Source organism: Macadamia integrifolia, unplaced genomic scaffold, assembly GCF_013358625.1.
Source record: "Macadamia integrifolia cultivar HAES 741 unplaced genomic scaffold, SCU_Mint_v3 scaffold631, whole genome shotgun sequence".
Classification (NCBI taxonomy): domain Eukaryota; kingdom Viridiplantae; phylum Streptophyta; class Magnoliopsida; order Proteales; family Proteaceae; genus Macadamia; species Macadamia integrifolia.
In genome coordinates, this window is record NW_024870502.1 from 114793 (window position 1) to 141050 (window position 26258).

The window sequence follows — 26258 nt, forward strand, 5'->3', positions numbered from 1 at the left end:
ACACAAAACCCTAAACCCGATCCTTATACCCGAAACCCAAAACACATAACCCTATACAAGATCCCTATGCCCGAAACCCTAAACACTAAACCCTAAACCCAAATCCCTAAGCCCAAAACCATAAACACTAAACCCTAAATCCTAAAACATGAAATCTGAACAACTAACATAAACCTTAAACCCTAAACCCTAAAACATGATACCTAAACCCCAAACCCTAATCCCAAAACAATACACCCTAAACCCTAAATCGTAAACCCTAAACCAAAAACTATAAACACGAAACCCCACACCCAAAACCCTAAACCTTAAACACTAAACCCTAAGCCCTAAACCCTAAACCCTAAAACCTGAACCCTAAATGATTAATCCAAAATCGAAAACCCAAAATCACAAACTGTAAACCTTTAACCATAAGCCATAATCCATAAACCCTAATCCCAAAACCCTAAACCAAAATCACTAGACAATAAAGCCCTTACCAAAAACCCTAAACCCTCAAGCCCTAAACCTTAAAACTTAAACATTAAAACTTAAATCCTTAACCCAACACCTTAAACCCTAAACCGTTAATCCTAAACTCTATTCCCTAAACCCGAAACCCTAAATCATAAAATCCTGGAACCTTAATCCAAAACCCCAAAACCTAAAATCTAAACCCTAAACACTAAACCTTAAGCCCTAAACCATAGACCCTAATCCCTATACCCTAAACCTTGGAGCCTAAACCCTAAACCCTAAACCCGAAACCCTACACCCTAAACCCTAAGCCCTAAACCCTAATTCCTATACCCTAAACCCTAAACCATAAAACCTATACCCCAAACCCTAGACACGAAACCTTAAACCCAAAACCCTAGAGCCTAAACCTTGGACCCTGAACACTAAATCCTAAACCCAAACCCTAAATCCAAAACCCTAAACCCCAAACCCATAACTCCAAACCCTAAACCCAAAATGCTAAACCCTACACCCAAAATCCCAAACCCTAAACCATAAACCCTAAACCCCATGACCCCAAACCCTAAACCCTAAACCCAAAACAAGAAACCCTAAACCGAAAACCCAAAAGCGTAAAAGTCGGTAACCCAAAACCCAAAACCCTTATCCCTAAACCTGGAAACCTATGCACTGAAACCAAAACCCAAAAGCCTAGACCCTAAACCCAACACCTCAAACCCTAAACCATAAACTAACCAAAAATCCAAATCCCAAAACCCTAAACCCTAAACCTTAAACCTTTAACCTGAAACCCTAATCACTAAACCATAAACTAGAAACCCTAAATCATTTAGGGTTTAGGGTTTTGGATTTTGGGTTTAGGGTTTTAGGAGTTTGGTTTTGGGTTTAGGGTTTTTGGTTTAGGGTTGAGGGTATAGGGTTTGGGGTTTAGGATTGAGGGTAAAGGGTTTAGGGTTTACGGTTTATGGTTTAGGGATTAGGGTTTTGGGTTTTGGGTTTAGGTTTTTGGGGTTAGGTTTGAGGGTATAGAGTTTAGGGTTTAGGGTTTAGGGTTTAGGATTTAGGGTTTAGGGTTTAGGGTTTAGGGTTTAGGGTTTAGGGTTTAGGGTTTGGGGTTTAGGGATTAGGGGTTATGGTTGATGGTTTAGGATTTAGGGCTAAAGGATTCGAGTTTATGGTTTAGGGTTTAGGGTTTAGTGTTTAGGGTTTACGGTTTTGGGTGTGGGATTTTAGGTGTGGTGTTCAGGGTTTAGGGTTTAGGGTTTTGAGTTTGGGTTTTGGGTTCGGGGTTTAGTGTTTAGGAATTAGGGCTTGGGGTTTAGGTTTTAGGGTTTAAGTTTTAGATTTAGGGTTTAGGGTTTAGGATTTAGGTTATAGGGTTAAAAGTTTAGGGTTTACTGTCTAGGGTTTGGGATTTAGGATTTAGGGTTTAGGGTTTTTGGTTAAGGCTTTTGGGTGTAGGGTTTAGGGTTTAGGGTTTAGGGTTTTTGGTTGAGGTTTTGGCTCTAGGGTTTAGGGTTTGGGGTTTCGGGTTTAGGGTTTGGGGTTTGGGGTTTAGGGTTTTGGCTTATCAGTTTTGGGTTTAGGGGTAAGGGTTTTGGGTTTTGGGTTGAGGGTTTTAAATGTGGGGTTTAGGGTTTAGGGTTTAGGGTTTAGGGTTTAGGGTGTAGGCTTTAGGGTTTGGGGTTTTGGGTTTTGGTTTTTGGGTTTTGGGTTTGGGTTTTGGGTTTTGGGTTTTGGGTTTTTGGTTTTGGGTTTTGGGGCTTGGGTTTTGGGTTTTGGGTTTTGGGTTTTGGGTTTTGGGTTTTGGGTTAATGGTTTAGTGTTTCTCGGTTAGGGATCGGGTTTAGGGTGTAGGGTTTAGAGTTTAAGGTTTTGGGTTTTAGGTCTTATGGTATAGGTTTTAGTGTGTAGAATTTTCAATTTTGGGTTTAGGATTTTGGGCTTCGGGATTTAGGGTTTAGGGTTTATTGTATAGGGTTTAGGATTTAGTGGTTAGAGTTTGGGGTTTACGGTTTAAGGCTTAGGGTTTAGGGTTTAAGGCTTAAGGTTTGGGGTTTTGGGTTTAGGGTTCATGCTTTAGGGTTTAGGGTTTTGTGTTTATGATTTAAGGCCTAGGGATTAGGGTTTAAGGTTAAGGTTCTGGGTCTTAGGTTTATAGTTTGGGTTTTAGGGTTTAGGGTTTGGTTTCTAGGTTTTATAGTTTAGGGTTTATTGTTTAGAGTTTAGGGTTTATGGCTTAGGGATTTGGGTTTGGGGTTTAGGATTTAGGTTAATGGTGTAGGGTTTTGCTTTTAGGGTTTAGGGTTTAGGTTTTAGGGTTTAGTGTTTATGGTTTAGGGTTTCGGGTTTAGGGATGGGATTTAGTGATTAGGGTTAAGGGGTTAGGGTTTAGGGGTTGGGGTTTAGAGATTAGGGTTCAGGGTTTAATTTTTATGGTTTAGGGTTTAGGATTGAGGGATTAGGGTTTAGGGTGTAGGGTTTAGGATTTAGGGTTTAGGATTTAGGTTTAAGGTTTAGGGTTTACTGTTTAGGGTTTAGGGTTTTTGGATTAGGCTTTATGGTTTAGGGTTAAGGGTTTAGTGTTTCGGGTTTACAGTTTTGGGTGTAGGGTATTGGATGTAGTTTTGGGTTTAGGGTTTCGAGTTTGGGGCTTTGGCTTTGGGGTTTAGGTACTAGGAATTAGGGTTTGGGGTTTAGGTTTTAGGGTTTATGTTATAGGATTTTGGATTTAGGGTCGAGGGTTGAGGCTGTAGTGTTTAGGGTTTAGGGTTTGGAATCTAGATTGTACGGTTTAAGGTTCAGGGTTTCATGTTTAGGGTTTTTCGTTGAGGGCTTTGGGTGTAGGGTTTTGGTTGTAAAGTTTAGGGTTTAAGGTTTAGAATATGAGCTTTGGGGTTTAGTGTTTAGGATTTAGGGTTTGGGGTTTTTGGTCTTAGGTTTAGGCTGTAGAGTTTGTGGTTTAGGTTTTTGGGTTTAGGTTTTTGGATTTAGGGTTTAGGGTCTTAGCTCCTGGATTTGGGGTATATGGTGTAGGGTTTAGGGTTTAGGGTCGAGGTTTTGGGGTCTAGGGTTCAGATTTTATAGTGTAGGGTTTAGGGTTTAGGGTTTAGGGTTTAGGGTTTAGGGTAAAGGATTTCGAGTTTAGGGTTTAGGATGTAGAGTTTATGGTTTAGGGTTAAGGGTTTAGGCTTGGGTGCTTTTGGTTTGGGCTTTAGGGTCTCGGATATAGGGTTTAGGATTTAGGTTTTCGGGTTTAGGTTTTTCAATTTTGGGTTTAGGCTATAGGGTTTAGGGTTTATGGTTTGGGGTCTAGGATTTGGGGCCAAGGGTTTAGGGTTTAGGGTTTAGTGTATAGGATTTAGGGTGTGTAGGGTTTAGGGTGTATGGTTTAGGGTTTAGGGTCCTGGGTACCTGAGCCCTAAATCCTAAACCGAAAACCAAAAATCGAAAATCCTAAACCCTAAACCTTGGTCAATGAACACTAAACCTTAAACCCAAAACCCAAAAACTCCTAACCTTAAACACTAAACAATAAACCCAAATCCCAAAATCCTGAACCCTTAATCATTAACCCTAAACATTAAAACCTAAACCGTAAACCTGATCCCTACACCCAAAACCCAAAACACTAAACCATAAGCCCAAAACCCAAAACCCAAAACCCTAATCCCTAAACCCTAAACCATAAACACTAAACCCTAAACCCTAAAAGCTGAACCCTAAACCTTTAACCTAAACCTCAAGCCCTAAACCGTAAAACCTAAAACCTAAACCCCAAACCCAAAACCCAAAACCCAAAACCCTAAATCCTTTAGGGTTTAGGGGTTTAGATTTTAGGTTTAGGGTTTTGGGTTTTTGGTTTTGGGTTTATGGTTTTTGGTTTAGGGTTGTGGGTATAGGGTTTGCGGTTTAGGATTGAGGGTAAAGGGTTTAGGATTTACGGTTTATGGTTTAGGGATTAGGGTTTCGGATTTTGGGTTTAGGGTTTTGGGCTTAGGGTTGAGGCTATAGTGTTTAGGGTTTAGGGTTTAGGGTTTAGGGTTTATGATTTAGGGTTTAGGGTTTAGGGTTTAGGGTTTGGGGTTTAGGGATTAGGGGTTATGGTTGATGGTTTAGGGATTAGGGTTTAGAGTTTAGGGTTTTGGGCTTAGGGATTCGAGTTTATGGTTTCGGGTTTAGGGTTTAGTGTTTAGGGTTTACGGTTTTGGGTGTAAGGTTTTAGGTGTGGGGTTTAGGGTTTAGGGTTTTGAGTTTGGGTTTTGGGTTCGGGGTTTAGTGTTTAGGAATTAGGGCTTGAGGTTTAGGTTTTAGGGTTTATGTTTTAGATTTAGGGTTTAGGGTATAGGATTTAGGCTATAGGGTTAAGGGTTTAGGGTTTGCGGTCTAGGGTTTGGGATTTCGGATTTAGGATTTAGGGTTTAGGGTTTAGGGTTTTTTGTTGAGAGTTTTGGTTGTAGGGTTTAGGGTTTAGGATTTAGGGTTTAGGGTTTTTGGTTGAGGTTTTTGGCTCTAGGGTTTAGGGTTTAAGGTTTCGGGTTTGGGGTTTAGGGTTTCGGGTTTGAGGTTTCGGGTTTTGGGTTTTGGGTTAAGGGTTTAGGGTTTTGGGTTGAGCGTTTTGGGTGTGGGATTTAGGGTTTAGAGTTTAGGGTTTAGGGTTTGGGGTTTGGGATTTAGGGTTTGGGGTTTGGGGTTTAGGGTTTAGGGTTTAGGGTTTAGGGTTTAGGGTTTAGGGTTTAGGGTTTAAGGTTTAGGGTTTTGGGTTTTGGGTTTTGGGTGTTGGGTTTTGGATTTTGGGTTTTGGGTTAATGGTTTAGTGTTTCTCGCTTAGGGATGGGGTTTAGGGTGTTGGGTTTAGGGTTTATGGTTTTGGGTTTTGGCTTTATGGTAAAGGTTTTAGGGTGTAGAATTTTCAGTTTTGGGTTTAGGATTTTGGACATTTGGATTTAGGGTTTTGGGTTTAATGTATAGGGTTTAGGATTTTGTGGTTAGAGTTTGGGGTTTACGATTTAAGGCTTAAGGTTTGGAGTGTTGGGTTTAGGGTTCGTGCTTTAGGGTTTCGGGTTTTTGGTTTACGGTTTAAGGCCTAGGGTTTAGGGTTTAAGGTTAAGGTTCGGGGTTTTTGGTTTACAGTTTGGGTTTTTGGGATTAGTGTTTGGTTTTTAGGGTTTACGGTTTAGGGATTTGGGTTTAGGGTTTAGGGTTTAGGTTAATGGTGTAGGGTTCTGGTTTTCAAGTTTTGCGTTTATGGTTTTGGGTTCATATTTTAGGGTTTAGTGTTTACGGTTTAGGGTTTCGGGTTTAGGGATGGGGTCTAGGGTTTGGGGTATAAGGTTTAGGGTTTCTTGTTTTGGGTTTAGGGTTTAGGGTTTAGGGTTTAGGGTTTAGGGTTTAGGGTTTAGGGTTTAGGGTTTAGGGTTTAGGGTTTGGGTTTTAGAGATTAAGGTTTAGGGTTTAAGTTTTGTGGTTTAGGGTTTAGGATTGGGGGATTAGGGTTTAGGGTTTAGGGTTTAGGGATTAGGGTTCAGAGTTTAGGTTTCAGGATTTGGGGTTTAGGATTTAGGTTTAAGGCTTAGGGTTTATAGTTTAGGGTTTTGGGTTTCAGGATTAGGGTTCATGGTTTAGGGTTTAGGGTTTAGGGTTTAGGGTTTAGGGTTTAGTGTTTCGGGTTTACAGTTTTGGGTGTAGGGTATTGGGTGTAGGGTTTTGGGTTTGGGGTTTAGAGTTTGGCGTTTCGGGTTTGGAGTTTAGGGTTTCGGAATTAGGGTTTGGGGTTTAGGTTTTAGGGTTTTTGTTATAGGATTTAGGATTTAGGGTTCAGGGTTTAGGCTATAGTGTTTACGGTTTAGGGGTTTCGGTCTAGCATTTGGGATCTAGAATGTACGGTTTAGGGTTTAGGGTTTCGTGTTTAGGGTTTTTTGTTGAGGGCTTTGGGTGTAGGGTTTTGGCTGTAGGGTTTAGGGTTTAGGGTTTAGGGTTTAGGGTTTAGGGTTTAGGGTTTAGGGTTTATGTTTAGGGTTTAGAATTTGGGGTTTGGGGTTTAGGGTTGAGGATTTAGGGTTTGGATTTTTGGTCTTGGGTTTCTGCTATAGAGTTTGAGGTTTAGGTTTTTGGGTTTAGGTTTTTGGGTTTAGGTTTTTGGATTTAGGGTTTAGCGTCTTGGGTCTCAGATTTCGGCTATATAGTATAGGGTTTTGGGTTTTGGGTCTAGTTTTTGGGGTCTAGGGTTCAGAGTTTATAGTGTAGGGTTTAGGGTTTAGGGTAAAGCATTTCGAGTTTAGGGTTTAGGATGTTGGGTTTATAGTTTAGGGTTAAGGGTTTAGGCTTTGGGGTTTTGGGTTTGGGATTTAAGGTTTCGTATATAGGGTTTAGGATTTAGGTTTTCGCGTTTAGGTTTTTCAATTTAGGGTTTAGGATATAGGGTTTAGGGTTTATGGTTTAGGGTCTAGGATTTGGGGTCAGGGGTTTTGGGTTTTGGGTTTAGTGTATAGGATTTAGGGGGTGTAGGGTTTAGGGTGTATGGTTTAGGGTACCAAAAGACCTAAACCCTAAGACCTAAACCATAAAAGCCTAAAACCCCAAGCCCAAATCCCTAGACCTTAAACCCTAAACCCTAGATCCTTAACCCAAAATCTATACCTTAAACACAAAACCCTATACACTATACCCTAAACCCTAAACTCTAAATCTTGAAACCATAACCCCTAACGCTAAACCGCAAACCCTAAACCCTAAACTTAAACCCTACACCCTTAACCCCAAACCCAAAACCTCAAAACCTAAACACCAATTTCCAAACCTAAAATCCTAAACCCTAAACCTTAAACCCTCAACACTAAACCCTAAACCCTAAACCTTAAAGCCTAAAGCCTATATCATCAATCCAAAACACAGTACCCTAAACCCAAGACCCTAAACCCTAAAACATTAACCATAAACCACAAACCATATGCACTAAACCCTAAACCCTAAACCCTAAAACGTTACTAAACCATTAACCTAAACGTAAGCCCTAAACACTAAAACCTAAAACCTAAACGTAAAACCCAAAACCCTAAACCCTAATCCCTAAACACAGAACGTAAAACCCAAAACCCTAAACCATAAACCTTAAACCCGAAACAGTAAAACCTAAACCTCAAAGCCTAAAGCCTATACCCTAAATCCTAAACCCTAATCCCAAAACCCTGATCCATAAACACTAAACCCTAAACCAGAACCGAAAAACCCCTAACCTTAAACACTAAACACTAAACACTAAACCCAAATCCCAAAATCTTGAACCCTAAATCATTAACCTTAAACTTTAAACCAAAAATGCAAAACCCTAAACTTTAAACCTCTAACCCTAAACACTTAAACCTAAACTGTAAACCCGATCCCTACACCCAAAACCCAAAACCCAAAACCCTAATCCCTAAACCTAAACCATAAACACTAAACCCTAAACCCTAAACCTTTAACCTAAACCTCAAACCCTAAACGCTAAAACCTAAAACCTAAACCCCAAACCCAAAACCCTAAACCCTAATCCCTAAACCATAAACTATAAACCCTAAATCCTTTAAGGTTTAGGGGTTTGGATTTTGGGTTTAGGGTTTTGGGTTTTTGGTTTTGGGTTTAGGGTTTTTGGTTTAGAGTTGTGGGTATTGGGTTTGGGGTTTAGGATTGGGGGTAAAGGGTTTAGGGTTTACGGCTTATGGTTTAGGAATTGGGGTTTCAGGTTTTTGGTTTAGGGTTTTGGGCTTAGGGTTGAGAGTATATAGTTTAGGGTTTTGGGTTTAGGGTTTAAGATTTAGGGTTTAGGGTTTAGGGTTTAGGGTTTAGGGTTTAGGGTTTAGGGTTTGGGGTTTAGGGATTAGTGGTTATGGTTGATGGTTTAAGGTTTAGGGTTTAGGGTTTAGGGTTTTGGGCTTAGGGATTCGAGTTTATAGTTTAGGGTTTAGGGTTTAGTGTTTAGGGTTTACGATTTTGGGTGTAAGGTTTTAGGTGTGGGGTTCAGGGTTTAGGGTTTTGAGTTTGGGTTTTGGGTTCGGGGTTTAGTGTTTAGGAATTAGGGCTTGGGGTTTAGGTGTTGGGGTTTATGTTTTAGATTTAGGGTTTTGGGTTTAGGATTTAGGCTATAGGGTTAAGGGTTTAGGGTTTACGGTCTAGGGTTTGGGATTTAGGATTTAGGATTTAGGGTTTAGGGTTTTTGGTTGAGGGTTTTGGGTGTAGGGTTTAGGGTTTAGGATTTAGGGTTTAGGGTTTTTGGTTGAGGGTTTTGGCTCTAGGGTTTAGGGTTTAGGGTTTTTGGTTTGGGGTTTAGGGTTTAGGACTATGGGTTTTGGGTTTTGGGTTAAGGGTTTAGGGTTTTGTGTTGAGCGTTTTGGGTGTGGGGTTTAGGGTTTAGGGTTTAGGGTTTAGGGTTTAGGGTTTAGGTTTGGGGTTTGGGGTTTGGGGTTTGGGGTTTTGGGTTTGGGGTTTGGGGTTTTGGGTTTTGGGTTTTGGGTTAATGGTTTAGTGTTTCTCGCTTAGGGATGGGGTTTAGGGTTTACGGTTCTGGGTTTTTGGCTTTATGGTATAGGTTTTAGGGTGTAGAATTTTCAGTTTTGGGTGTAGGATTTTGGGCGTCGGCATTTAGGTTTTAGGGTTTAGTGTATTGGGTTTAGAATTTAGGGGTTTGAGTTTGTAGTTTACGGTTTAAGGCTTATGGTTTAGGGTTTAAGTCTTAAGGTTTGAGGTGTTGGGTTTAGGGTTCGTGCTTTAGGGTTTAGGGTTTTGGGTTTATGGTTTAAGGCCTAGGGTTTAGGGTTTAAGGTTACGGTGCGGGGTTTTTGGTTTACAATTTGGGTTTTAGGGATTAGGGTTTGGATTTTAGGGTTTATAGTATAGGGTTTATTGTTTAGAGTTTAGGGTTTACAGTTTAGGGACTTGGGTTTAGGGTTTAGGGTTTAGGTTAATGGTGTTGGGTACTGGTTTTCAGGTTTTGTGTTTATGGTTTAGGGTTCAGGTTTTAGGGTTTAGTGTTTATGGTTTAGGGTTTCAGGTTCAGGGATGGGATTTAGGGTTTAGGGTATAAGGTTTAAGGTTTAGTGTTTGGGGTTTATGACTTAGGGTTTAGGGTTTAGGGTTTGGGTTTTAGAGATTAGGGTTTAGGGTTTAAGTTTAATGGTTTAGGGTTTAGGATTGAAGGATTAGGGCTTAGGGCTTAGGGCTTAGGGATTTGGGTTTAGGGTTTAGGTTTTAGGATTTAAGGTTTAGGATTTAGGTTTAAGGTTTAGGGTTTATGGTTTAGGGTTTAGGTTTTTGGGATTAGGCTTTATGGTTTAGGGTTTATTGTTTCGGGTATACAGTTTAGAGTTTAGTGTTTTGGGTGTACAGTTTTGGGTGTAGGGTATTTGGTTTAGGGTTTAGAGTTTGGGTTTTTGGGTTTGGGGTTTAGGGTTTAGGGTTTAGGGTTTAGGAATTAGGGTTTGGGGTTTAGGTTTTAGGGTTTATGTTATAGCATTTAGGATTTAGGGTCCAGGTTTTGGTTATAGTGTTTAGGGTTTAGGGTTTTTCGGTCTAGGGTTTGGGATATAGAATGTACGGTTTTGGGTTTAGGGTTTAGGGTTTCGTGTTTAGGGTTTTTTGTTGAGGGCTTTGAGTGTAGGGTTTTGGCTGTAGGATTTAGGGTTTAGGGTTTAGAATTTGGGGTTTGGGGTTTAGGGTTTAGGATTTAGGGTTTGGGGTTTTTGGTCTTGCGTTTAGGCTTTAGAGTTTGAGGTTTAGGTTTTTAGGTTGAGGCTATATAGTATAGGGTTTTGGGTTTAGGGTCTAGTTTTGGGGTCTAGGGTTCTGGGTTTATAGTGTAGGGTTTATGGTTTAGGGTTAAGGCTAAAGGATTTCGCGTTTAGGGTTTAGGATGTAGGGTTTATGGTTTAGGGTTAAGGGTTTAGGCTTTGGGGTTTTGGGTTTGGGCTTTAGGGTCTCGGATATAGGGTTTAGGATTTAGGTTCTCGGGTTTAGGTTTTTCAATTTAGGGTTTAGTCTATAGGGTTTAGGGTTTATGGTTTAGGGTCTAAGATTTGGGGTCAGGGGTTTAGGGTTTAGGGTTTAGGGTTTAGTGTATAGGTTTTAGGGTGTTCAGTTTAGGGTTTAGGGTCTTGGGCACCTGTGCCCTAAATCCTAAACCCAAAACTGAAAAGCCTAAACCCTAAGACCTAAACCATAAAAGCCTAAAACCCCAAACTCAAAACCCTAGACCTTAAACCCTAAACCCTAAATCCTAAACGCTAAACCTATACCTTAAACACAAAACCCTATACCCTATACCCTAAACCTCAAACCCTAAACCCTAAATCTTGAAGCCACAACCCCCAAGCCTAAACCCCAAACCCCAACCCCCAAACCCTAAACTTAAACCCTAGACCCTAAACCCAAAACCCCAAAACCTAAACCCCAAACCCCAAACCCCAAACCCCAAACCTAAAATCCTAAACCCTAAACCCTAAACCTTAAACCCTAAACACTAAACCCTAAAGCCTAAACCTTAAAGCTTAAAGCCTATACCATCAATCCAAAACACAGTACCCTAAACCCAAGACCATAAACCCTAATCCCTAAATCATAAATCATAAACCATAAACCATAAACCTTAAACCATAAACCAGAATCCATATGCACTAAACACGGTTTAGGGTTTACAGTTTTGGGTGTAGGGTTTTGTGTTTGGGGTTTAGAGTTTGGGGTTTCGGGTTTGGAGTTTAGGGTTTTGGAATTAGGGTTTGGGGTTTAGGTTTTAGGGTTTTTGTTATAGGATTTGGGATTTGGGGTTCAGGGTTTAGGCTATAGTGTTTACGGTTTAGGGTTTTTCAGTCTAGCATTTGGGATCTAGAATGTACGGTTTAGGGTTTAGGGTTTCGTGTTTAGGGTTTTTTGTTGAGGGCTTTGGGTGTAGAGTTTTGGCTGTAGGGTTTAGGGTTTAGGGTTTAGAATTTGGGGTTTGGGGTATAGGGTTGAGGATTTAGGGTTTGGAGTTTTTGGTCTTGGGCTTCTGCTGTAGAGTTTGAGGTTTAGGTTTTTGGGTTTAGGTTTTTGGATTTAGGGTTTAGGGTCTTGGGTCTCGGATTTCAGCTATATAGTATAGGGTTTCGGGTTTAGGGTCTGGATTTAGGGTTTAGGGTCTTGGGTCTCGGATTTCGGCTATATAGTATAGGGTTTCAGGTTTAGGGTCTAGTTTTTGGGGTCTAGGGTTCAGAGTTTATAGTGTAGGGTTTAGGGTTTAGGGTTTAGGGTAAAGCATTTCGAGTTTAGGGTTTAGGATGTAGGGTTTATGGTTTAGGGTTAAGGGTTTAGGCTTTGGGGTTTTGGGTTTGGGCTTTAGGGTCTCGTATATAGGGTTCGGATTTAGGTTTTCGGGTTTAGGTTTTTCAATTTAAAGTTTAGGCTATAGGGTTTAGGGTTTATGGTTTAGGGTCTAGGATTTGGGGTCAGGGGTTTAGGGTTTTGGGTTTAGTGTATAGGATTTAGGGGGTGTAGGGTTTAGGGTGTATGGTTTAGGGTTTAGGGTCCTGGGTACCTGTGCCCTAAATCCTAAACCCAAAACCGAAAAACCTAAACCCTAAGACCTAAACCATAAAGCCTAAACCCCAAGCCCAAAGCCTTAGACCTTAAACGCTAAACCCTAAATCCTAAACCCAAAATCTATACCTTAAACACAAAAACCTATACCCTATACCCTAAACCCTAAACCCTAAATCTTGAAACCACAACCCCCAACCCTAAACCCCAAACCTTAAACCCTAACTTAAACCCCACACCCTTAACCCCAAACCCAAAACCCCAAAACCTAAACACCAATTCCCAAACTTAAAATCCTAAATGCTAAACCTTAAACACTAAACCCTAAACCCTAAACCTTAAAGCCTAAAGCCTATACCATCAATCCAAAACACAGTACCCTAAACTCAAGACCATAAACCCTAATCCCTAAACCATAAACCATATGCATTAAACACTAAACCCTAAAACCTGAACTCTAAACCATTAACCTAAACGTAATCCCTAAACACTAAAACCTAAAACCTAAACCCTAAACCCAAAACCCTAAAGCCTTTACCTAAATCCTAAACCCTAAACCCTGATCCATAGACACTAACCCTAAACCCAAAACCCAAAACCCCTAACCTTAAATACTAAACACTAAACCCAAATCCCTAAATCCTGAACCCTAAATCATTAACACTAAACTTTAAACGAAAAATGCAAAACCCTAAACTTTAAACCTCTAACCCTAAACAGTAAAACCTAAATCGTAAACCCGATCCCTACACCCAAAACCCAAACCACTAAACCATAAACCCAAAACCCAAAACCCTAAACCAAAAACACAAAACCTGAACCCTAAACCTTTAACCTAAACCTCAAACCCTAAACGCAAAAACCTAAAACCTAAACCCTAAACCCAAAATGCTAAACCCTAATCCCTAAACCATAAACTGTAAACCCTAAATCCTTTAGGGTTGAGGGTTTTGGATTTTGGGTTTAGGGTTTTGGGTTTTGGGTTCTGGGTTTTTGGTTTAGGGTTTAGGGTTGAGGGTATAGGGTTTGGGGTTTAGGGTTTATGGTTTAAGGACTAGGGTTTCGGGTTTTGGATTTCGGGTTTTGGGTTTTGGGTTTTGAGTTTTGGGTTTAGGGTTAAGGGTATAGAGTTTAGGGTTTAGGGTTTGGGGTTTGGGGATTAGGGGCTATGGTTCATGGTTTAGGGTTTAGGGTTTAGGGTTTAGGGCTTAGGGTTTTGGGTTTAGGGTTTGGGGTTTGGGGTTTGATTGAGGGTGTTGGCTCTAGGGTTTAGGGTTTAGGGTTTGGGGTTTGGGGTTTGGGGTTTGGGGTTTGGGGTTTAGGGATTAGGGTCTAGGGTTTTGGGTTTTGGGTTTAGGGTTAAGGGTTTAGGGTTTTGGGTTGAGGGTTTTGGGTGTGGGGTCTAGGGTTTAGGGTTCAGGGTTTAGGGTTTGGAGTTTGGGGTTTAGGGTTTTCGGTTTTGGATTTTTGGTTTTGGGTTTTGGGTTTTGTGTTAATGGTTTAGTGTTTCTAGCTTAGGGATGGGGTTTAGGGTGCAGGGTTTACGGTTTATGGTTTTGGGTTTTAGGCTTTATGGTATAGGTTTTAGGGTGTAGAATTTTCAGTTTTGGGTTTAGGATTTTGGGCATCGGTATTTAGGGTTTAAGGTTTAATGTATTGGGTTTAGGATTGAGGGTTTAGAGTTTGGGGTTTACGGTTTAAGGCTTAGGGTTTAGGGTTTAAGGCTTAAGGTTTGGGGTGTTGGGTTTCGGGTTCGTGCTTTAGGATTTAGGGTTTTGGGTTTATGGTTTAAGGCCTAGGGTTTAGGGTTTAAGGTTAAGGTTCGTGGTTTTGGGCTTACACTTTAGGTTTTAGGGTTTAGGGTTTGGTTTTTGGGGTTTATAGTTATAGTTTAGGGTTTAGGGTTTACGGTTTAGGGATTTGGGTTTAGGGTTCTGGTTTTAGGGTTTAGTGTTTATGGTTTAGGGTTCAGGTTTTAGGGTTGAGTGTTTATGGTTTAGGGTTTCGGGTTTAGGGATGGTGTTTAGGGTTTAGGGATGGTGTTTAGGGTTTAGGGTATAGGGTTTAGGGTTTAGTGTTTGGGGTTTTTTGATTTAGGGCTTAGGGTTTAGGGTTTAGGGTTTAGGGTTTGGGGTTTAGAGATTAGGGTTTAGGGTTTAATGTTTATGGTTTAGGGTTTTGGAATGAGGGATTAGGGTTTAGGGTTTAGGGTTTAGGATTAAGGGTTTAGGATTTTGTTTAAGGTTTAGGGTTTATGGTTTAAGGTTTAGGGTTTTGGGACTAGGTTATATGGTTTAGGGTTTAGGGTTTAGGGTTTAGTGTTTCGTGTATTCAGTTTTGGGTGTAGGGTATTAGGTGTAGGGTATTGGGTGTAGGGTTTTGGGTTAGGGTTTTGAGTTTGGGGTTTCGGGTTTGGTATTTAGGGTTTAGGAATTAACGTTTGGGGTTTTGGTTTTAGGGTTTATGTTATAGGATTTAAAATTTAGGGGCCAGTTTTTAGGCTATAGTGCTTAGGGTTTAGGGTTTTTCGGTCCCGGGTTTGGGATCTAGAATGTATGGTTTAGGGTTTCGTGTTTAGGGTTTTTCGTTGTGGGCTTTGGGTGTAGGGTTTTGGCTATAGGGTTTAGGTTTTAGGGTTTAGAATTTGGGGTTTGGGGTTTAGTGTTTTGGATTTTGGGTTTGGGGTTTTTGGTCTTGGGTTTAGGCTTTAGAGTTTGAGGTTTAGGTTTTTGGGTTTAGGTTTTTGGATTTAGGGTTTAGGGTCTTGGATCCCAGATTTTGGCTGTATGGTATAGGGTTTAGGGTTTAGAGTTTAGGGTTTAGTTTCTGGGGTTTAGGGTTCAGAGTTTATAGTGTAGGGTTTAGGGTTTAGGGTTTCGGGTAAAGGATTTCGAGTTTACGGTTTTGGATGTACGGTTTATGGTTTAGGGTTAAGGGATTAGGCTTTGGGGTTTTAGGTTTGGGGTTTATGATGTACGGTTTATGGTTTAGGGTTAAGCGACTCAGATGTAGGGTTTAGGATTTAGGTTTTCGGGTTTATGTTTTTCAATTTAGGGTTTAGGCTATAGGGTTTAGGGTTTATGGTTTAGGGTCTAGGATTTGGGGTCAAGGGTTTTGGGTTTAGGGTTTAGTGTATGGTTTAGGGTTTAGGGTCTGGGGTACTTGAGCCCTAAATCCTAAACCCAAAACCGAAAAACCAAAACCCTAAGACCAAAACCATAAAAGCCAAAAACCCCAAACCCAAAACCCTATACCTTAAACCCTAAACCCTAAATCCTTAACCCTGAACCTATACCTTAAACACAAAACCCTATACCCTATACCCTAAACCCTAAACCCTAAATCCCAAACCCAAACCCCAAACCCTAAACCCTAAACTTAAACCCTACACCCTAGACCCCAAACCCCAAACCCAAAACCCCAAAACCTAAACCCGAAACCCCAATCCCCAAACCCCAAACCCCAAACCTAAAATCCTAAACCCTAAACCTTAAACCCTAGACCCTAAACCTTGAAGCCTATAGCCTATACCATCAATCCAAAACACAGTACTCTAAACCCAAAACCCTAAACCCTAAACCATAAACCATAAACCATAAACCATATGCACTAAACCCTAAACCCTAAAATCTGAACTCTAAACCATTAACCTATACCTAAGCTCTAAACACTAAAACCTAAAACCTAAACCCGAAACCCAAAACCCTAAACTCTAATCCCTAAACCCAGAACCTAAAACCCAAAACCCTAAACCCTAAACCCTAAACCTTAAACCCGAAACAGTAAAACCTAAGCCTCAAAGTCTAAAGCCTAAAACCTATACCCTAAATCCTAAACCCTAAACCCTAAACCCTGAACCATAAACACTAAACCCTAAACCCAAAACCCAAAGCCCAAAGCCTCTAACCTTAAACACTAAACACTAAACCCAAATCCCAAAATCCTGAACCCTAAATCATTAACCCTAAACTTTAAACCAAAAATGCAAAACCCTAAACTTTAAACCTCTAACCCTAAACACTAAAACCTGAACCGTAAACTCGATCCCTACACCCAAAAGCCAAAGAACTAAAACATACGCCCAAAACCCAAAACCCAAAACCCAAAACCCTAATCCCTAAACCCTAAAACATAGACACTAAATCCTAAACCCTAAAACCTGAACCCTAAACCTTTGACCGAAACCTCAAACCTTGACCCTAAAACCTAAAATCTAAACCCTAAACCCAAAACCCTAAACCCTAAACCCTAAACCCACAATCCAAAACTCAAAACCCAAAACCATAACATTAAACCCTAAACCCTAATCCCTAAAACAAGTACCCTAAACCATTAACCCAAAACCCAAAACCCAAAACCCTTAACCATAAATCTCTAACCCTAAACCCTAATCCTCAAACCATAAACCCTAAACCCTAAACCCTAATAGCTAAACCCCAAACCATAATCCCTAAAGCCAAAACCTAAAAGCAAAAACACAAAACCCTAAACCATAAACCTTAAACAGTAAAGCCTAAGCCTCAGAGCCTAAAGCCTATACCCTAAATCCTAAACCTTAAACCCTAAACCCTAATCCATAAACACTAAACCCTAAAAACAAAACCCAAAACCCAAAACCCAAAACCCTCAACCTTAAGCACTAAACATTAAACCCAAATCCCTAAATGCTAAACCATAAATCATTAACCCTAAACCTAAACACTAAACTCTAAACCCTAAAACATGAACCCTAAACTTTTAACCCAAACCTCAAACCCTAAACCCTAAAACCTAAAACCTAAACCCTAAACCCAAAATCCTAAACCCTAATCCCTAAACCCTAAACATAAAATCCAAAATCTCAAACCTTAAACCCTAAACACTAAACCCTAAACCATAAAGCCTAAAGCCTATATCCAAAATCCTAAACCCTAAACCCTAAAATCTAGACCCTAAACCTAAAACCTTAAACCCTAAACCATAAACACTAAACCCTAAACCCAAACCTCTAAACCATTAGCAGTGAACCCTGAACCCTAATCCCTAAAACCCGTAACCTAAAGCATTAACCCAAAACCCCAAACCCCGAATCCTAAACCTTAAAGCATTAATCCTAAACCCCAATCGCTAAGCCATAAACCCTAAACCCTAAATCCTAGTCCCTAAACCCAAAACCTAAATCCCTAAACCCTAAACACACACCCTTAACTTTGAACCCTAGACCCCAAACACTGGACACTAAACCCTAAATCCTAAACCCTATAGCCTAAATCCTGGACCCTAGACCCTAAACCCGAAATCCTTAAACCTAAACCCTAAAACCTAAACCCCAGACTCTAAATCCTAAACCCTAAACCCCAAACCCAAAAAACAAAACCCTAAACCCTAAACCCTAAACCCTAAACCCTAAACCCTAAACCCCAAACCCTAAACCCTAAACCCTAAACCTTAAGCCATAAATCCAAACCTTAAGCCTTAACGCCTAAATCCTAGACCCCAAACCCTAAGCCCAGTACCCGAAATTCTAATCCGAAAACCCAAAACCCAGTAAACTAAATCCTAAACCCAATACCCACGACCCAAAACCCTAAACCCGACACCCTAAAACCGAAACCCTAAACCATAAACCCTAAAGCGTAAAAGCCTGAAACCCGAAACCCTTAACCCTAAACCTAAAACCTTAAGCACTAAAACCCAAACCAAAAGCCTAGATCCTAAACCCTAGACCCTAAACACTAAAGCGTAAAAGCCTGAAACCTGAAACCCTTAACCCTAAACCTGAAACCCTAAGCACTAAACCCAAAACCCAAAAGCCTAGACCATAAACCCTAGACCTTGAACCCTAAACCCTAAAACCTAAACCATAAACAATAAACCCTAAACCCAAAACCCAAAGCCCAAAACCCTAAACCCTAAATCCTAAACCCTAAAATCTATACCCTAAACCATTAACCCAAGACTCACAACCTAAAACCCAAAGCCCTAAACCTTAAACCTTTAACCCGAAACCCTAATCCCTAAACCATAAACCGTAAACCCTAAACCCTCTAGGGTTTAGGGTTTTGGATTTTGCGTTTAAGGTTTTGGGTTTTAGGTTTTGGGTTTTGGGTTTTGGGTTTTGGGTTTTGGGTTTTGGGTTTTAGGTTTAGGGTTTAGGGTTTAGGGTTTAGGGTTTTGGGTTTAGGGTTGAGGGTTTTGGGTTAAGGGTTGAGGCTATAGGGTTGAGGGTTTACGGTTTAGGGTTTAGGGCTTAGGGTTTAGGATTTTGGGTTTCGGGTTTAAGGTTTAGGGTTTAGGGCTTAGGGTTTAGGATTTTGGGTTTAGGGTTTAAGGTTTAGGGTTTAGGGTTTAGTGCTTAGGGTTTAGGGTTTAGGGTTTAGGGTCTAGGGTTTACGGTTTTGGGTGTAGGGTTTTGGGTGTGGGATTTAGGGTTTAGGGTTTTGAGTTTGGGGTTTGGATTTGGGGTTTAGGGTTTAGGAATTAGGGCTTGGGGTTTAGGTTTTAGGGTTTATGTTTTTGATTTAGGCTATAGGGTTTTGGGTTTAGGGTTTGGGATCTAGGATTTAGGGTTTAGGGTTTAGGGTTTAGGGTTTTTTGTTGAGGGTTTTGGGTGTAGGGTTTAGGGTTTAGGGTTTAGGGTTTAGGGTTTAGGGTCTTTGGTTGAGGATTTTGACTATAGTGTTTAGGTTTTAGGGTTTAGGGTTTGGGGTTTTGGGCTTAGGGTTTAGGGGTTGGGGTTTAGGGTTTAGGGTTTAGGGTTTTGGGGTTTGGGTTTAGGGTTAATGGTTTAGGGTATTGGGTTGAGGGTTTTTGGTGTAGGGTTTAGGGTTTAGAGTTTATGGTTTGGGGTTTGGGATTTAGCATTTAGGGTTTTGGGTTTTGGGTTTTGGGTTTTGGGTTAATGGTTTAGGGTTCAGGTTTTAGGGTTTGGGTTTTATGGTTTAGGATTTAGTGTTTAGGGTTTCTCGCTTAGGGATGGGGTTTTGGGTTTAGGGCTTAGGGCTTATGGTTTTGGGTTTTAGGATTTTTGGTTTAGGTTTTAGGGCCTAGATTTTTGGGTTTTGAGTTTAGGATTTTGGGCTTGAAGATTTAGGGTTTAGGGTTTAATGTATAGGGTTTAGGGTTTGGGGTTTACCGTTTAAGGCTTAGGGTTTAGGATTGAAGGCTTAAGGTTTGGGGTGTTGGGTTTAGGGTTCGGGCTTTTGGACTCAGGGCTTTGGGTTTATGGTTTTAGGCCTAGGATTTAGGGTTTAAGCCTTAAGGTTTGGGGTTTTGGGTTTACAGTTTGGGTTTTAGGGTTTAAGGTTTGGTTTTAAGGGTTTATAGTTTAGGGTTTATTGTTTAGGGTTTAGGGTTTATGGTGTAGGGATTAGGGTTTAGAGTTTAGGGTTTAGGTTAATGGTCTAGGGTTCAGGTTTTAGGATTTAGTGTTTATGGTTTAGGGTTCATGTTTTAGGGGTTAGTGTTTAGGGTTTACAGTTTTGGGTATAGCGTATTAGGTTTAAGGTTTTGGGTTTAGGATTTAGAGTTTGGGGTTTTGGGTTTGGGTTTTAGGTTTTAGGAATTAGGGTTTGGGGTTTAGGTTTTAGGGTTTAGGTTATATCATTTCAGATTTAGGGTCTTGGGTTTAGGCTATAGTGTTTAGGGTTTGGGGCTTTTCAGTCTAGGGTTTGGGGTCTAGAATGTACGGTTTAGGGTTTAGGGTTTCGCAACTAAAGTTTTTCGTTGAGGGCTTCTGGTGTACGGTTTTGGCTGTATGGTTTAGGGTTTAGGGTTTAGAATTTGGGGTTTGGGGTTTAGTGTTTAGGATTTAGGGTTTGGGGTTTTCGGTCTTGGGTTTAGGCTTTAGAGTTTGGGGTTTAGGTTTCTGGATTTAGGGCTTAGGGGCTTGGGTCCTGGATTTGGGCTATATTGTATAGGGTCTAGGGTTCAGAGTTTATAGTGTAGGGTTTAGGGTTTAGAATAAAGGATTTCGGGTTTAGGGTTTAGGATGTCGGGTTTATGGTTTAGGTTTTAGTGTTTAGGGTTAGAGGTTTAAAATTTTGGGTTTTGTGTTTTTGGTTTAAAGTTTTGAGTTAATGGTTTAGGGTTCAGGATTTAGGGATTTGGGTTTAGTGTTTAGTGTTTAAGGTTAAGGGTTTTGGGTTTTGGGTTTTGGGTTTAGGGTTTAGTGTTTACGGATCAGGGTTTAGGGTTTAGGGTTTAGGATTTAAGGTATAGGCTTTAGGCTTTGAGGTTTAGGATTTACTGTTTAGGGTTTAAGATTAGGGTACAGGGTTATGGGTTTAAGGTTTTGGGTTTAGGGATTAAGGTTTAGGGTTTTGGGTTTAGGATTTAGGTTTTAGGTTTTAGTGTTTAGGGTTAAGGTTTTAGGGTTTAGGGTTTAGTGCTTGTTGTTTATGGTTTCTAGTTTAGGGTTTAGGATTTTATATTTTGGATTGATGGTATATGCTTTAGGCTTTAAGGTTTAGGGTTTAGTGTTTAGGGTTTATGGTTTAGGGTTCAGGATTTTAGGTTTGGGGTTTCGGGTTTGGGGTTTAGGTTTTGGGGTTTTGGGTTTGGGGTTTAGGTTGTAGGGTCTAAGTTTAGGGTTTGGGGTTTAGGGTTGGGGGTTGTGGTTTCAGGATTTAGGGTTTAAGGTTTAGGGTATAGGGTATAGGGTTTTGTGTTAAAGGTATAGGGTTTAGGGTTTAGGGTTTAATGTCTAGGGTTTTGGTTTTGGGGTTTTAGGCTTTTATGGTTTAGGTCTTATGGTTTCGGTTTTTCGGTTTTTGATTTAGGATTTAGGGCTCAGGGACCAGGACCCTAAACCCTAAACCAAACACCCTAAACCCTACAGACCCTAAATCCTATACACTAAACCCTAAACCCTAAACCCTAAACCCTTGACCCCAAATCCTAGACCTTAGACCATAAACCATAAACCCTATAGCATAAACCCTAGAACCTAAACCCTAAATTGTAAAACCTAAACCCGAAAACCTAAATCCTAAACCCTATATCCGACACCCTAAAGCCCAAACTAAAAAGCCCAAAGCCTAAACCCTAAACCCTAAATCCTAAACCCTAAAGCCCAAACTCAAAAGCCCAAAGCCTAAACCCTAAACCCTAAATCCTAAACCCTAAACCAAAAACCCGACATCCTAAACCCTAAGCCCAAAATCCTTTATCCTAAACCCTAAACCCTAAACCCTAAATGCTACACTATAACCTCTGAACCCTAGACCCTAGACGCTGGACCCTAAATCCTAAACCCTATACCATATAGCCTAAATCCAGGACCCGAGCCCCTAAACCCTAAATCCAAAAAACCTAAACCCTAAACTCTAAAGCCTAAACCAAAGACCCTAAACCCAAGACCAAAAACGCCAAACCCTAATCCTAAACACTAAACCCCAATCTCCAAATTCTAAACCCTACACCCTAAACCCTATAGCCGAAACCCTACACCTGAAACCCTAAATCAAAATCCCTAAACACGAAACCCTAAACCCTAAACCGTATATTCTAGATTCCAAACCCTAGACCCAAACACCCTAAACCCTAAACACTATAGCCTATACCCAACGCCCTAAATCCGAAATGCTATAACATAAACCCTAAAACCTAAACCCTAAACCCTAATTCCTAAACCCTAAACCCCAAACCCAAAACCCCAAACTCTAAACCCGAAACCCAAAACCCTACACCCAATACCCTACACCCTACACCCAAAATTGTAAACCCTAAACACAAAACCCGAAAACATGAACCCTAATCCATAAACACTAAACCCTAAAACCTGAACCCTAGACCATTAACCTAAACAGTAAACTCTAAACCCTAATCCCTAAACCGTAAACCCTAAACCCTAAACTATAAACCCTAAAAACCAAACCTTAAACCCTAAAACCCAAACTGTAAACCCAAAACCCCGAACCTTAAGCCTTAAACCCTAAATCCTAGGCTTTAAACCACAAACCCAAAACCCTAAGTCCGAAAGCCTGAACCCTAAACCCAACACCCCAAACCGTAAGCCTTCAACCGTAAACTCTAAATCTTGAAGCCCAAAATCCTAAACCCAAAACCCAAAAATTTACACCCTAAAACCTAAACCAAAAAATCTAAAACACAAAACCATATGCCCTAAACCCTAAACCCTAAACCCCATCCCTAAGCGAGAAACCCTGAACACAAAATCCTAAACCATAAACCCTAAACCCTATAACCTGAACCCTAAGCCATTAACCCAAAATCCTAAACCCAAAACCCTAAATGCTAAATCCCAAACCCCAAACCATAAACCCGAAACCCTAAACCCTACACCAAAAACCCTCAACCCAAAACCCGAAACCATTAACCCTAATCCCAAAACCCAAAATCCAAAACCATAAACCCTAAGCCCTAAGCCCAAAACCCCAAACCCTCAACCCTCAACCCTAAACCCTAAACCCTAAACCCTAAACCCTAAACCCTAAACCCTGCACCCAAAACCCTCAAGCAAACACCCTAAACCCTAAACCCTAAATCCTAGATCCCAAACCCTAAACCATTAACCCTATACCCTAAATCCTAAACCCTAAATACTAAATCTAAAACATAAACCCTAAGCACAAAATCTAAAACATAAACCCTAAAACTTAACCCCAAGCCCTAATTGCTAAACCCTAAATGGCGAATCCAAAACCCAAACACAAACCTCTAAACCATAAACCCTACACCCAACACCCAACACCCTTAACCCTACACCATAAACCCAAATCCCTAGACCCTAAACCCTAAACCCTAAACCATAAACCATAAACCATAAACAATAAGCACTAAACACTATACCCTAAAACCTTAACCCTAAACCGTTAACCTAAACGTAGGCCCTAAACACGAAAACCTAAAACCTAAACCCTAAACCCAAAACCGTAAACCTTAATCCCTAAACCCAAAACCTTGAACCCAAAACCCAAAACCCTAAACCTTAATCTCCAAACAGTAAAACCTAAACCTCAAAGCCTAAAGCCTATACCCTAAATCCTAAACCCTAAACGCTGATCCATAAACACTAAACCCTAAACTCAAAACCCAAAACCCAAAACCCAAAACCCTTAACCTTAAACACTAAACACTAAACCCAAATGTCTAAATCCTGAACCCTAAACCATTAACCCTAAACTTTAAATCAAGAACACAAAACCCAAAACTTTAAACCTCTAACCCGAAACACTAAAACCTAAACCGTAAACCCGATCCCTACACCCGAAACCCAAAACACTAAACCCTAAGTCCAAAACCCAAAACCCAAAACCCTAAACCCTCTACCATAAACACTAAACCCTAAACCCTAAAACCTGAAGCCTAAACCTTTAACCTAAACCTCAAACCCTAAACCCTAAAACCTAAAATCCAAGACTGAAAACCCCAAACCCTAAACCCTAATCCCTAAACCTAAACCTAAAATCCTAAATCCTAAACCTTAAAGCCTAAACACTAAACCCTAAACCATAAAGCCTAAAGCCTATATCCTAAATCCTAAACCCAAAACTCTAAACCCTAAAACCTAGACCCTAAATCGTAAAACCCAAACCCTAAAAAATAAACACTAAACTCCAAACCCACAATCCAAAACCCAAAACCCAAAACCTTAACATTAAACCCTAAACACTAATCCCTAAAACCTATACCCTAAACAATTAACCCAAAACCCAAAACCCCAAACCCTTAACCTTAAATCTTTAACCCTAAACCCTAATCCTTAAACCATAAACCCTAAACCCTAAACCCTAATCCCTAAACCCTAAACCCCAAACCCTAATCCCCAAACCCAAAACCTAAAAGCCAAAAGCCTAAACCCTAAATCATAAACCCTAAACAGTAATACCTAAACTTGAGAGCCTAATGCCTATACCCTAAATCCTAAACCCTAAACCCTAAACCCTAAACCCTAAACCCTAATCCATAAACACAAAACCCTACACAAAACCGAAAACCCTTCACCTTAAGTACTAAACATTAAACCCAAATCCCTAAATCCTGAACCCTAAATCAATAACCCAAAACATTAAGCCAAAAACGAAAAACCCTAAACTTTAGACCATTAACCGTAAACCCTAAAACCTATACCATAAACATGTTCCCTGCACTCGAAACCCAAAACTCTAAACCGTAAACCCAAAACCCAAAACCCTAAACCCTAAACCATAATCACTAAACCCTAAACAATAATCACTAAACCCTAAACCCTAAAACATGAACCCTAAACCTTTAAACCAAGCCTCGAAACCCTAAACCCTAAACCTGAAACCTAAATCCTAAACCCTAATCCCTAAACGCTAAACATAAAATCGTAAATCCTAAACCTTAAACCCTTAACACTAAACCCTAAACTATAAAGCCTAAAGCCTATATCCAAAATCCAAAACCCTAAACCCTAAACCTAAAACCTTAAGCCCTAAACCATAAACACTAAACCCTAAACCCAAAACCCTAAACCCTTAGCACTGAACCCAAAACCTTTATCCCTAAAGCCCGTACCCTAAACTATTCACATAAAACCCTAAACCCAAAACCCTAAACCTTAAGCCAAAAACCTAAACCCAAAGCATTAACACCTAAACACTAAACCCCAAACCCTAAACCCAGTACATGAAATCCTAAACCCAAAACCTAAAGCCCAATACCCTAAATCCTAAACCCAATACCCACGACCCTAAACCCTAAACCATAAACCATAAACCATAAACAATAAGCACTAAACACTATACCCTAAAACCTTAAACCTAAACCGTTAACCTAAACGTAGGCCCTAAACACGAAAACCTAAAACCTAAACCCTAAACCCTAAACCCAAAACCGTAAACCTTAATCCCTAAACCCAAAACCTTGAACCCAAAACCCAAAACCTTGAACCCAAAACCCAAAACCCTAAACCTTAAACCCCAAACAGTAAAACCTAAACCTGAAAGCCTAAAGCCTATACCCTAAATCCTAAACCCTAAACCCTGATCCATAAACACTAAACCCTAAACTCAAAACCCAAAACCCAAAACCCAAAACCCTTAACCTTAAACACTAAACACTAAACCCAAATGTCTAAATCCTGAACCCTAAACCATTAACCCAAAACTTTAAATCAAGAACACAAAACCCAAAACTTTAAACCTCTAACCCGAAACACTAAAACCTAAACCGTAAACCCGATCCCTACACCCGAAACCCAAAACACTAAACCCTAAGTCCAAAACCCAAAACCCTAAACCCTAAACCCTCGACCATAAACACTGAACCCTAAACCCTAAAACCTGAAGCCTAAACCTTTAACCTAAACCTCAAACCCTAAACCCTAAAACCTAAAATCCAAGACCGAAAACCCCAAACCCTAAACCCTAATCCCTAAACCTAAACCTAAAATCCTAAATCCTAAACCTTAAAGCCTAAACAATAAACCCTAAACCATAAAGCCTAAAGCCTATATCCTAAATCCTAAACCCAAAACTCTAAACCCTAAAACCTAGACCCTAAATCGTAAAACCCAAACCCTAAAAAATAAACACTAAACTCCAAACCCACAATCCAAAACCCAAAACCCAAAACCTTAACATTAAACCCTAAACACTAATCCCTAAAACCAATACCCTAAACAATTAACCCAAAACCCAAAACCCCAAACCCTTAACCTTAAATCTTTAACCCTAAACCCTAATCCTTAAACCATAAACCCTAAACCCTAAACCCTAAACCCTAATCCCTAAACCCTAAACCCTAAACCCTAAACCCAAAACCTAAAAGCCAAAAGCCTAAACCCTAAATCATAAACCCTAAACAGTAATACCTAAACTTGAGAGCCTAATGCCTATACCCTAAATCCTAAACCCTAAACCCTAAACCCTAAACCCTAATCCATAAACACAAAACCCTACACAAAATCGAAAACCCTTCACCTTAAGTACTAAACATTAAACCCAAATCCCTAAATCCTGAACCCTAAATCAATAACCCAAAACATTAAGCCAAAAACGAAAAACCCTAAACTTTAGACCATTAACCCTAAACCCTAAAACCTATACCATAAACACGTTCCCTGCACTCGAAACCCAAAACTCTAAACCGTAAACCCAAAACCCAAAACCCTAAACCCTAAACCATAATCCCTAAACCCTAAACCCTAAAACATGAACCCTAAACCTTTAAACCAAGCCTCGAAACCCTAAACCCTAAACCTGAAACCTAAATCCTAAACCCTAATCCCTAAACCCTAAACATAAAATCGTAAATCCTAAACCTTAAACCCTTAACACTAAACC